General features: G+C 30.8%; 1 long non-coding RNA gene across 1 annotated transcript; it reads right to left on the minus strand.

The window, feature by feature from the left end:
* Positions 1 to 3343: 3343 nt before the first annotated feature.
* On the minus strand, positions 3344 to 9917 carry LOC136062147 (uncharacterized). Its single transcript, XR_010623971.1, has 5 exons — positions 9739 to 9917; positions 8166 to 8629; positions 7952 to 7972; positions 5738 to 6144; positions 3344 to 3729 (listed from the first exon to the last, which is right to left on the minus strand). It is a non-coding gene; the product is annotated as an uncharacterized LOC136062147 (long non-coding RNA).
* Positions 9918 to 11373: the final 1456 nt, after the last annotated feature.

Genomic DNA, 11373 nt, shown 5'->3' on the forward strand with positions numbered 1-11373 from the left:
ATTCAATGGTTTGATGGGGCTTGTAGGGTGCCCTGAAGGTTAAACTCAATAGCACTTTGCATGGACCAACAAAGTCACTAAACTAGTTTGTAAGTCCTGTTGAAATCCAACTTTACTTCCTGCTACTGCACATGCAGCTTTCCAAGCTTGTGTCAAAGCCTAAAACATTATGAAACATCAAAATCAGCACATTACAATTATTTTTCATGTTAACGTTTTATCAATCTAATCAGAAACCATTGGTTTTTAGTGTTAAATAGAGTTTGAGCCTCAGTTCTCTTATATGATGTTAAAAGGCTTTCGAATTAAGTTGAACACACTTTTCATGTTATTAAGTATGGTTAATTGCACTACACATATTTTTACCTGAGTGATATCGCCGTTAATCTGTGCTCCATATGATTTAACGTCAAAGACCTCTCCAGCATTGGTGGATGTCAATAGCAATAGCAATGAAATTGTTGCAATGCCTAATTTCTTTCCCATCTTATTTTTCTTCAATTATTTCCTAGCTATTGCCAATTTGTTGCACAAAATGATGAATACCCCATTTGGTTTGAAGCTATTTATACTTCAATACGTGAGCTCTCCACCATTGAGCTATCAACTAATGTTAACTAATTTTATGATTGAATTATGCTAAAAAATTTAAGGGATTTAATTCACTTTGCCTTATTTGTCAAGCTCTCTTTCCTTGAAACCAAATCCTTGATTTCTCTTGACACAAAATGACCATTAATGGTTAACCAATAAATCCAAATCCCTTGATTTTCTCTTAGACACAAATGATTGTTAGCGGTTAACCAAGTAAAAGAGTAATGCTAGAGATGCAAACTTTTTTACAAATTTTTTTTACAAACTGTTGATGTTGTGGGTGGTTATTGATAAATGAAAAAGTGATGTTAATAATGAGCCTAAATGTGAATCAATAAGAAGTTGGCCACATCAATAATTTATAAAAATATTATAAAATAGTTTGTAGCTGTAACATTACTCAAGGTAAAAATATCAATTTTAGTAAAGGGCAGCATTACACTCGTATAATGCATACATTAAACAAAAATAAAATAGGAAGAAGTGTGGCTATATTTAGGCTGTTCTAATTTACTAATGCGTATTTATGATATATTTTTGCTAATTCACTAATGCTTGTTTATGATCTTTATTTGGAATGCTAAAAATGGAGCATATAAAGATGGAAAAAAGAGGAGAAAAAGGGCATTTTTTTTAATTAATTATTAGTGTATAACCACATGTATATGCATGGGTATATTTAAAAACAATCACAAATATACACATACATGAGTTCAAATTATACTTAATATTAGAGTTACAATTGACACATTCTCTAAGCTATGAATTTTTTAAATTATGTAATAGTTTTTCATTATATATATATATATATAATTTAAACCTAAATAGATTTTGACTCTTTAGTTTTTACACCCAATAATTCACTTGTCCCAAAAATTACAAATTAGATAGGACATATGACGCATAATTGAACTCTAATTGAAATCTAATTCAAAATCTAATTGGATTTAGATTTTTCAATTTTTACACTTAATAATGTACTTGATACAAAAATTTAAAAATTAGATTAGACACATGGCATAAAATTAGACTCTAATTTAGAATCTTATTGGACATTTCTCTAAATTTTGGCTTTAACTATATATATATATATATATAGACTCTTAGTTACAAGAGTCTTATCATGATTATATTAATTAGCTTTTGGTGTAGGCGGAGATTGAACCCTAGATCTCTTATTCAACCATTGGAGACTTTACTAGTTGAGCTAACTGGAACCCACTTGACTATGTTGTTGAGTGTGTAAGCAGAGCATTTGTATTAATCAGAATCATAATGTGTGATTGTGAGCAAATCATATACTTACATGTATTTACTATTTAGAATGTAATAGTAAATCATATGCAAATCAGACCACCGCACACTCTTGGTGCGATGATCACTTCATAAGTATAAGTGCTTGTAAGGTGCAGGAGGCAAGGGCCGGAGTTCAAGTTTCCAAGAGAGAGCATCACACATATATACACTTAGATTAACTAACCTACTTGTGTAACAATTTTGCTTCTCTTTCTTTTCTCTGTTACCATATCCTTCTCTGTTTTGCATTCGTGTTCATATATGTTTGGGCTGAAAAGAAAATGAAGAGAATAAGTTAGACTATGACAAGATAGGAAAATAAGTAAAACAAAAGAGAAGAAAGGAGCTCTTGTTTGGTTCTGTGTTGAGTGGTTTCCATCTCCTTGCTTCCTCTTTTCTTTCGCAATTTCATTTTGGGTGTTGGGCTGTGCATTTGCAGTGGATTTAAGATGAGTTTTGGAAGCTATTTTCTAGGGTTTTTGGCTTGCTACGATTTTGGTATTTCAGTTGAGCGTTAGTGGGTTTTTTTGTTATATTTTTTGGAAGCTATTTCATTTTATTATCTTTAATTTAAACTTGGTTAATCCCATAAAATTGATAAACCAATTTATATAATATGGAAGCTCAAAAGTTAAAAGTTAGGAAATTTCATATGCCATTAAATTTTGTAAGTTAAGGAAATCTCATATGCCATTAAATTTTGTGTCATATTAGTAATGCATTAATTATTATTATTGGTTAAAGATTCTAATAGTTTTTTTTTTTGTAAGTCCGTATTATTATTGTGATGCATGGAAACTAATGTACGTGTACTATTAGTTTAACTAGGCGTTTAACCCACTCAATGCGCGGGATTATTTTATAATTTGGGATCATTTACATCACTCACGTCTCACACCATAAAACTCCTTTTGATAGGTTTGACCTTTGTGTTGCATATGAGACATGCAAAAATAATACCCAATCTGTTGTTAACATAACAATCTTGGCTTTGCATGTCACCAATTAATTTGATCTATCAGTGATAAAATTGTATATATGTTAAATTATGTTGTTCTTTTTATTTATTTAACAGATTAACAGCTTTCCTAATACTTGAATAACTTGGACTTCAAAAAGGAAAAAATAAGAGCCAATCACAATAGATTAATAGGTTTCCTGATATTTAGTTTTCCAAAAGTTGGTGATCTCCTGTAATGGTTTGCATTTTGATTTTCTCAACTCAAATATTTTCCTTGTTCATGGCCTTTAGTTGTTATTTGTATAATATAAAATAAAAGGTCAACAATCAAGCTCAGTACTAAAATTAGGACTCAGATTCATTACTTGAAATTAGAAGCTTTTTAATTTAGCACCTATAAAATGCATACACATAGCATTCTCAATTTTCATTAATCTTGTATTCCCAAATAGGCTGGCACTGAACAGTGCGGCAATCTAATAGAGACAAATGAATCACAATCTACAATTATAACTAAGTTCAAAATTAGAATCACATATATTACAAAACTTAAATTCAAGTTGATATAAGAGTCTTAGGATGCTCAGATTACAAAACCATAGCCTGAGTACAAAAAAATTAAATCTCTCATAATCTAAAATAAAACAGAAAATTAAGTAAATAAGAAAAGGGTATGAAGAATAGAACTTGGTGCATAATTCTTTAGCATTTTTTATGCTTCCAAGTCTTCTATTTCATCAACTATTTTTCTATTATGTAAGAAAGTTATCCATCTAGTCCTTTAGGAGGTTCTTTTGGCATAATTTCCTTCGTGACTTTTGGAATGTCAAAGTTGATGTAGGGCTTTGTTGCCCATGTGAATGACAGTCGATAGTTACCTACAAATTTTTTTAATCAGTTAAACATTAACATTTGTCATGTTTTCATATAAAGTATATGAGAATAATATCTAATAATATTTAAAAGAAACACCCAGATGATCAAATAGTTAAACTAAAAGGTGAGAAAAACATAACTTTCATTTCAAAAAAATGATATAACTTTCGTGCTCAACACTTATTCCAAAGATCAAAACCACATCTATATTTCATGCCTAACTGACAAAACACAAAGTAGCAAGGCACATATTAATTAAGCTTAAATATAACTTAAGAAACCAAAATGCTCTAAAACAGAAAATGTAGTGAGCTCAAGTATAAGCGAAATCTGGTTTTTGCTTATACTTTACACAAGGATTTCTATGGGTAATAGTGATCTGTGCAATTATTCTCTTTAGACTCTATGATATATCTACTCCCTTTAATTTAATTTAACTTGGCATGATGTTTCTATGGATAATAGTGATCTATGCAACTTTTCTCATCTCAAAGTCATCCTCAATGATTTATTGGAACAATTCTTTTTTTATGTACTTAAGAATGTCCTTCCATTGTTCAAAGATTTCAATTGAAACTAAATAATGAAATCATGAGCAGGTTTTTGGTTTGCACGGCATGTGAAACCAAAAAATGACATCTCTTTAACCATTAGAGCAGAGATTGCAAACTATTTTTCATGTTGCATCAAATGTTGTAGCCTTACTTCCTACTTTTAAAGTCCTACAATAGAAGGTAAGATCCAATTCATGTCTAGTGGAATTTCAAGTGCATTGTATCATGCGTGTGATGTGTAACTAGTGTGCTCTATCTTTTACTACTCTACAGGTGCATGATCTGTGCAAAACATCTTGCTTAGTTCCACTATTCATAAGATTTTAGTTTCAAGTTTAACATTTTTACTACTGCATTGGTATTAGTTTATGGATTTTTGGTTTTCTTTCTTGGTTGTGGTGAGCACTTTTGTATACCTACCTATTCTTAGTGAAACTGCAAAGAGGACAATCCATATAATTGCAGCCATTATTTTCGATTGCTCAAAAAAAAAAAAAAAAAGCATAGCGATTTTAAATTGCAACAGAGAAAGATAAAAGAAATACTGCAAATGAAACCTAAGAAAACATTGAAAATATGGGTTGAATTGTAAAAAGTAATGCAGCAGTTTAGTGAAAATTTAAATCTAAAAAATGAAGGTTTGGACCACGACTAATCAAACCTTGATTCTACATTTGTTAGTGGTTCATGTACAGCCCAGAATTCAGATAGCTACAAAATTGTTCGGTGCAAAACTGCAAGTGCACAGTATCGTAGTTTTATAGTAAAGTGATGAGAAGAGTATCGTCCTCAGGGATTGGTAACTTACTTTTGACAAATACCAAAATTATGCTAATCTCGATTTTATCTAGAGAAGTCATTAAGGTTGTTGTAATTGGAATTTAAAATAAAATCAAATTAAAGAAGATAAGCAGAGGAAAAAAATATGTTGTTCAAAGATCAAATTAATGGGAAGAAAACTTCTAGGAAATCGATTTCACCTAATCCCTCACTATGCTTTACTCATCTAGCTAATTTAATTTAATTCTCTCTGTTTGTTAGCAATCTCAACAAAAACATCCAAAAGCATGTTTCGACAGTCAATTGGAACCTATCTTGTTCATCAATTTACACAAGAGTATGCAATTTAATAAAACAAGAAAGCATTAAGACCAATGATTTTAATACTACACAGGTTCATACAAGTCTCTCAATCTCTATATTTACCTATGCTGAGATATTCAAGATCTATCCTATAATTCCCTCTTTCGACAGCAAATCACAAGATCAAAATCATCTAATTAATGGCCGGTTAATTAGAAGCAATAAACTCAGAATAAATCAGACAAACTTGAAAAGAATTAATTCAAATTAACATAGAAAAGCAAGCATAGTTCGGAACTAGATTACATCGTTTTCCTAGAATAAAGAAAATTTAGTTCATGCTAAAAATGAAATTCAACATAAATGAATTCACCATAATTTTTCTGAGAAGATTTGAAGGGAAAAAATGAACATAAAAATCTGCTTCAGCCTCCTTTCTGCTTCAGCCCCTGTTTTAGCTTCTCTTCTTTTCTGTTTCAGCCTTTCTCTCTTCAGTTTCAGAGCCTCAAAACTTTCTGCTTCAGCCCCTGTTTTCTTTTCAGCGCCCCCCTTTTTCTTCAGCCGTGGTGCCCTTTTTTCCTTTTAGATGTGGTGCCCTTTTCAGCCCAAAACGTTTGTCCTTTTCAGCCCAATACCTTGCTTTCTTTAGCCCAAAAACCTTGCTTTCTTCAGCCCAAAACCTTCCTCCTTTTAGCCCAAAAGCAGTTCCTCTTTTCAGCCCAATATTTTCTTTTATTCAGCGCAAAAACCTTGTTCCTTTCAGCCCAACATTTTCTCTAGCTGTTTCACATCTCTTTTATTTGAATAAATCTTCATTTTCTTCAAATTTGCAATAAAATTTAAATAACAATAATGAAGTCTAAAATCAACAAAAAATAAATAAAATTAGACTAAAGTTTAAAGTTGAGAAGCGATAAATTATGCTAAATTATGCAAGTCATCAAAAATCTATCAATAAGTGATCAATAAAATGGAACATAGTGGTTATAATGAAGTCCATACATATTAGAGCAGAATACTAAAGTCACAAAATAGAGTATATATTCTTGGACAATGAAAATGAAACTTAACATTATCTTGATTAACAAATTGAAAAAAAAAAAAAAAAAAAAAACAAAAAACAAAAAACAAAACCCATAGATCTCCATATCCAATCATTTTGACTGGAAGCCAACTTATTTAGAACTAACACCTAAAAATTAAATAATTAAGATACCTACTTCAGCATTACATGGTATTGACATGCATTGTGGAGGCACGAAACCTATAGTAAACAAAGATGACCCACTGTCCAAACATATATGATCATAGCTACAAAAAATAAATAAGTATCAAAACAATTCTCATTATATTCAAATTTTCTTTAAAATACTAATTTTCAATTGGAAATCTTATTTAGCAATACTATTAACTACTCTTCAATTGGCATATTTGATCCACATAAAAGAAAAAAGATATAATAGAAAAAAACTTTGAAATTACAAACTAAGAATAATTTTTTTTTTTTTTGATAAGTACAAACTATGGATAAAATTGGACAGAAAATAGTTAGCATTACTTTTCTTTTTAACCACAGTAAAACACATATATGTTCAATCTACAAATCTCACCAATAATGGAGGATTTAGAGGATTTAAAGGTTCTCTCAAAGAAAATGCATCAAATTTTTTATTTTTTAAAAAACATTAAAGCATAAATATTTTCAATTGGCAAAATTCCCCAATAATGGAGAATTAAAAGGCTTTCTGAGATATAACTCCCAAAGTAAATGAATTTAATTTGTTCTAGCATGTTCTTATGTTGCAGTTAGCCATGACGATGAGCCCTACTTATTATCCATTTTCCTTCATATCAACTTCTAGAAATCTGCTACAATTAAAAGATAAGTGGGATAGCATGCACACACAAAAAAGAAGAAGAAGCTTGTTCTACGTATTAAACTTTCACAACAAAATAACAATATAAAAGTACGGTTCGATATCAATAGTTTGAGATTAAATTTAACCTCCTTGGTGGGCTAACAAACAAAAATTAAAATAAAGGAAACTACAGCTACTACTCTTTTTTAATCTATCTAGTATACTAGTACCACTCCTCCATTGAGGAATTTTATCAATCATATTATACACAAACCCTCCCCAACAAAAAACTCATTAGCATTTTTAAAATCAATGCAATACACTTTAATATGAAAGAATTAAGAAAACCCATAAAAACCAAAAAATAAAAAACACCGCACAATCCTTTCACACTCAAGAAAAGGTGGAAACTTTTTATTACGTTGAGCAAGAAGTGAGAGTGACAGAAGGGTAATATGGAATACCGCTGCTCCAATCGCCTCACAAGTCACAACCTTACTTATTAACTGCACACTGCCACCTACAATAGCCAAGTTGCCCTCTAAGAAGCTTTCATATACACAACCCAACCATCAAATCACAATAAAAGTTGTCAACCACATACCAATCAGAAAATCTCATACTATACTTCTGAAAATATCCGAGACTTTCTCTGCAGCCAAACACAACAACAAAAAAAGGGGGAAAAAAGAGAGGAAAGAAAACATGTTGAAATAAAGAAATGGAACCTTATTGGAAGCAAATTGAATCTGAAAAATGAACAAACAAATAACTGATTCTTAGGTGCAAATTTTAGTCTTATAATCCAAATTGAGTTTTGAAATTAACAATACTTGAACTAAAAGCAATTTAAAAATAAAAGAATTAGTAAAACTAAATAAAATTTAAAACGATTCACAATTATATGATGCAATTTTGTTGGAAAGGGAGGAAAAGAGTGACCTTGAAGGAGTCGGTGCTTTGGGCTAATAGCATCACTGGGGAAGAGAATAAAAAAGGCCAACAAAACATCACTTAAGAATTTTATCAAACAACTTGTGTACATGTAAAAGAAACAACACTTAATGAATCATTGTAAAATTCAAATGTAACAAAAAAAACTTCCTAAACACACATGTATTAGTACTTCCAAATTTGTAATTTGAGCCCATATCTAACCAAATTTGCCTGGACAATATTCAAGTGCATATGAATTAACTTTAGATTAAATTCTCATTCTAAACATATTGGGCATAAATCAGCAACTTCAATCTGAGAAGAACAAATTCCAAACCAAGTGAAAATTGAAACTCTAATTGATGATGGGAATAAAGTTGAGAATAATAATGAGAGGTACACATCAGAATCTGTGCTAAACCTGGGAGAACAACTTGCTGCAAGGTTTTGTGAGAAGAGACCTATGTTTCCTGAAAAGTGAAAGCCAAAAAAGAAAGAAATATATGAAATAAAGAAAACACAGAACACAAATTGGAAGTAGAAATTAAAATGAAAAAAAAAAAAAAAACAATTTGTAATTTTGGTTTTCAGATGGTTCTAGGTTTTTATGCTTTGAAATTGTGTCCCCAAAACCAAACACAACAATTAATAACAGAAAACAGAGATTTAAAAAAATAGTAAGCATGTCAAATTAACCATTTAAATTAGGGACAAAAATGGTGGGAGAAAGAAGAGGTGCCTATCGGAATGACTGAACATCACTAAAATGTGAGAGATATCATTGAAATGTTTCCTTAACGCACCAAACGAAAAGTGACAATGTTTTAGTGTTTTCAAATGTAAATACAAAATCAACCACTTGTTAACAGAAGTATAAATTAAGAACTGGAAAAATAAAGGGGAAAATTCATAAGAACTTACCTTTAATTTTGGAACTAATTCTAATGCATTTCATACCTCAATCACTGTGACCAGTGAACGTCGTAGCCTTTATCGACAACTACAGGAAACACTTATTCTTTTTATTTTTTATTATTAAAAAAAGCACTCAAATAACTTTACAAAAACGAACAAAGAGAACATAGGAAACCAAAATATATCGAAGAGGTAATGAAATATATATATCAATTAAAATAAATAAATAAATGAAATGCCATGCATTTAGGCAGATACCCAAAACGAATGCAACCCAAATAGGCAAAACAAAACCTATTCTAATCCAAATTCCTAAGTCAAAATCCAATATAATCAAAATACCACAAAAACCAAAGAACCAAACGAAAAGGTACAATTATTTAGTGGGCATACGGCCCAGTGAACTCCTTCTCTCTATCCTAGTCTTTTTTCTTTTGATTTGTACCGAAACGAATATCCCTTTTACGAACTCTATCTCACGATTTGGGTTTGCGTATTAGAGAGTGGCAGCGAGAAGAAAGACGGATGAGAGAGGGGACAGGTTAAATTATTAAAAAATCTAAATCTAAACCAATCCAACCAAGAAATTCAAACCTAAATTATATTCAATTCCTATATTTGAAAACGAAAAGGAAAAAAACAAAAACAAAAACAATAACTTTACCGGTTATGGGTACACCACTTCTCCTCTCTCCCTAGTCCCCACTCCATGCATTTCTGTTTACCAGTCTGCCTAGGTTTTGGGTCAGCAAAATCGTTTTTTGAAACTTTTATATTTCGTCGCCTCTCTCTTTCACTGCTTCTTTCTCCGTGTACTCATCGCCTCTCTATCTCTAATTCTCTATCGTGGTGTACATCTAAGTTTAACCGGTTAATTTTTTTATTTATAATGAGAGTCTTTTAAACCAATTAAAAAAGAATTTTTATTTATAATGAGAGGCTTTTAAATGGTGTGTGGAATGCCAACTAACATAATTTATCGCTTTTTAACTTATACGTGGCAGCATTTTAAGGGGTCATTTTTCCTAACGTGGCAGCACCGCCTTAAAGGCTTCTGCTATTATATATAGTATTAGATTTTGTTTTTCATCCCTAAAAGTTTGGTCCCTAAATTTGATATTAGTTTATTATCTAGCATTAATAATTTGACATCTTGCGGTTGTGAAATATTTTGTGATTTTTTTTTTTGGTGGTGATTGTAGAGTTATTGTTACTTTATTATATATATCCTTGAATATTTTGATATAAGATGTTCCTACTTGTACTTCCTTCCTACCCAAGTCACTTTATCAAAACACTAATAAGAATTTTTCTTTTCCTTTTTTATTTTATTAAGTACATAATTTTTCTTATCAAAAAAAAAAAAGTACATAATTTTTCAAATATATATATATATATATTTCTCACTTGAATGTTTTCTAGCTTATACTTCTAGAAATTTTTGTTTATAAATTTAAATAGTTTCCTTAGGTTGCGTTTGGAATTTAAATTTGAATTTGAATTTGAACTTTTAATCAATAGATTTGAAATGTCTTGATTTCATATTCAAGAAGTTTAAACTTCTTGGTGGTCTAAATGATTGGTCTTTAAAAATTATCGAAAAAAAATATTTAATTTTTATAACTCAAATCCAAATTTATGTATCTAAAGCATACTATTCATAGGCACCATTACAGAATTTACGAATGATACCGAAAGTAGAGATACCAACAAGGGCAAGCTTGCGGAACTAAATCAAATCTATTCAAGTGATAGGATGCTCATAATGGGCAATTATTTTTTTTATGCATAGAACTTGAAATGGAGATCATCAAATCAACCACAAAATACTATTAAAAAAATGTAACAGAATGTTCATAGTGGACCTTGAATCATCATCATTATTATTATATTTTGGGTCATGCTCTAAGGATGTAGACAATTACTTTCCTGCTTTGTGTGCTTGCATTATGCATGATGTATGTATATATATACCTACTCGCCTCTTCCGGTGTGATTGTCATAGTCCATGTTACCAAAGACAAAGTGATGCCTCATTTCTTCCATGAAAATAAGGTGACATGTCACCGGATTTTCACCGTGAAAATCTGGTACTTTGCCCGAATGCCTTAGGAAAGCATAGATTGGGACCACACCCATTCAAAAGCCAAACCTCCAAGCCTCCCATGCATGCGAAGCCCCGAAAGCCAATGCCAAAATCATGTTCTTACTGCCAATCTCCAAAAATTAAGGTTTTATCAAAGCAAAGGACTATCCTTGGACAGGCATTGTGGGGTGCCTAACACCTTCCTCACACGTA

The sequence above is a fragment of the Quercus suber genome, unplaced genomic scaffold, assembly GCF_002906115.3.
Source record: "Quercus suber isolate HL8 unplaced genomic scaffold, Cork oak 2.0 scaffold_386, whole genome shotgun sequence".
NCBI classification, from domain to species: domain Eukaryota; kingdom Viridiplantae; phylum Streptophyta; class Magnoliopsida; order Fagales; family Fagaceae; genus Quercus; species Quercus suber.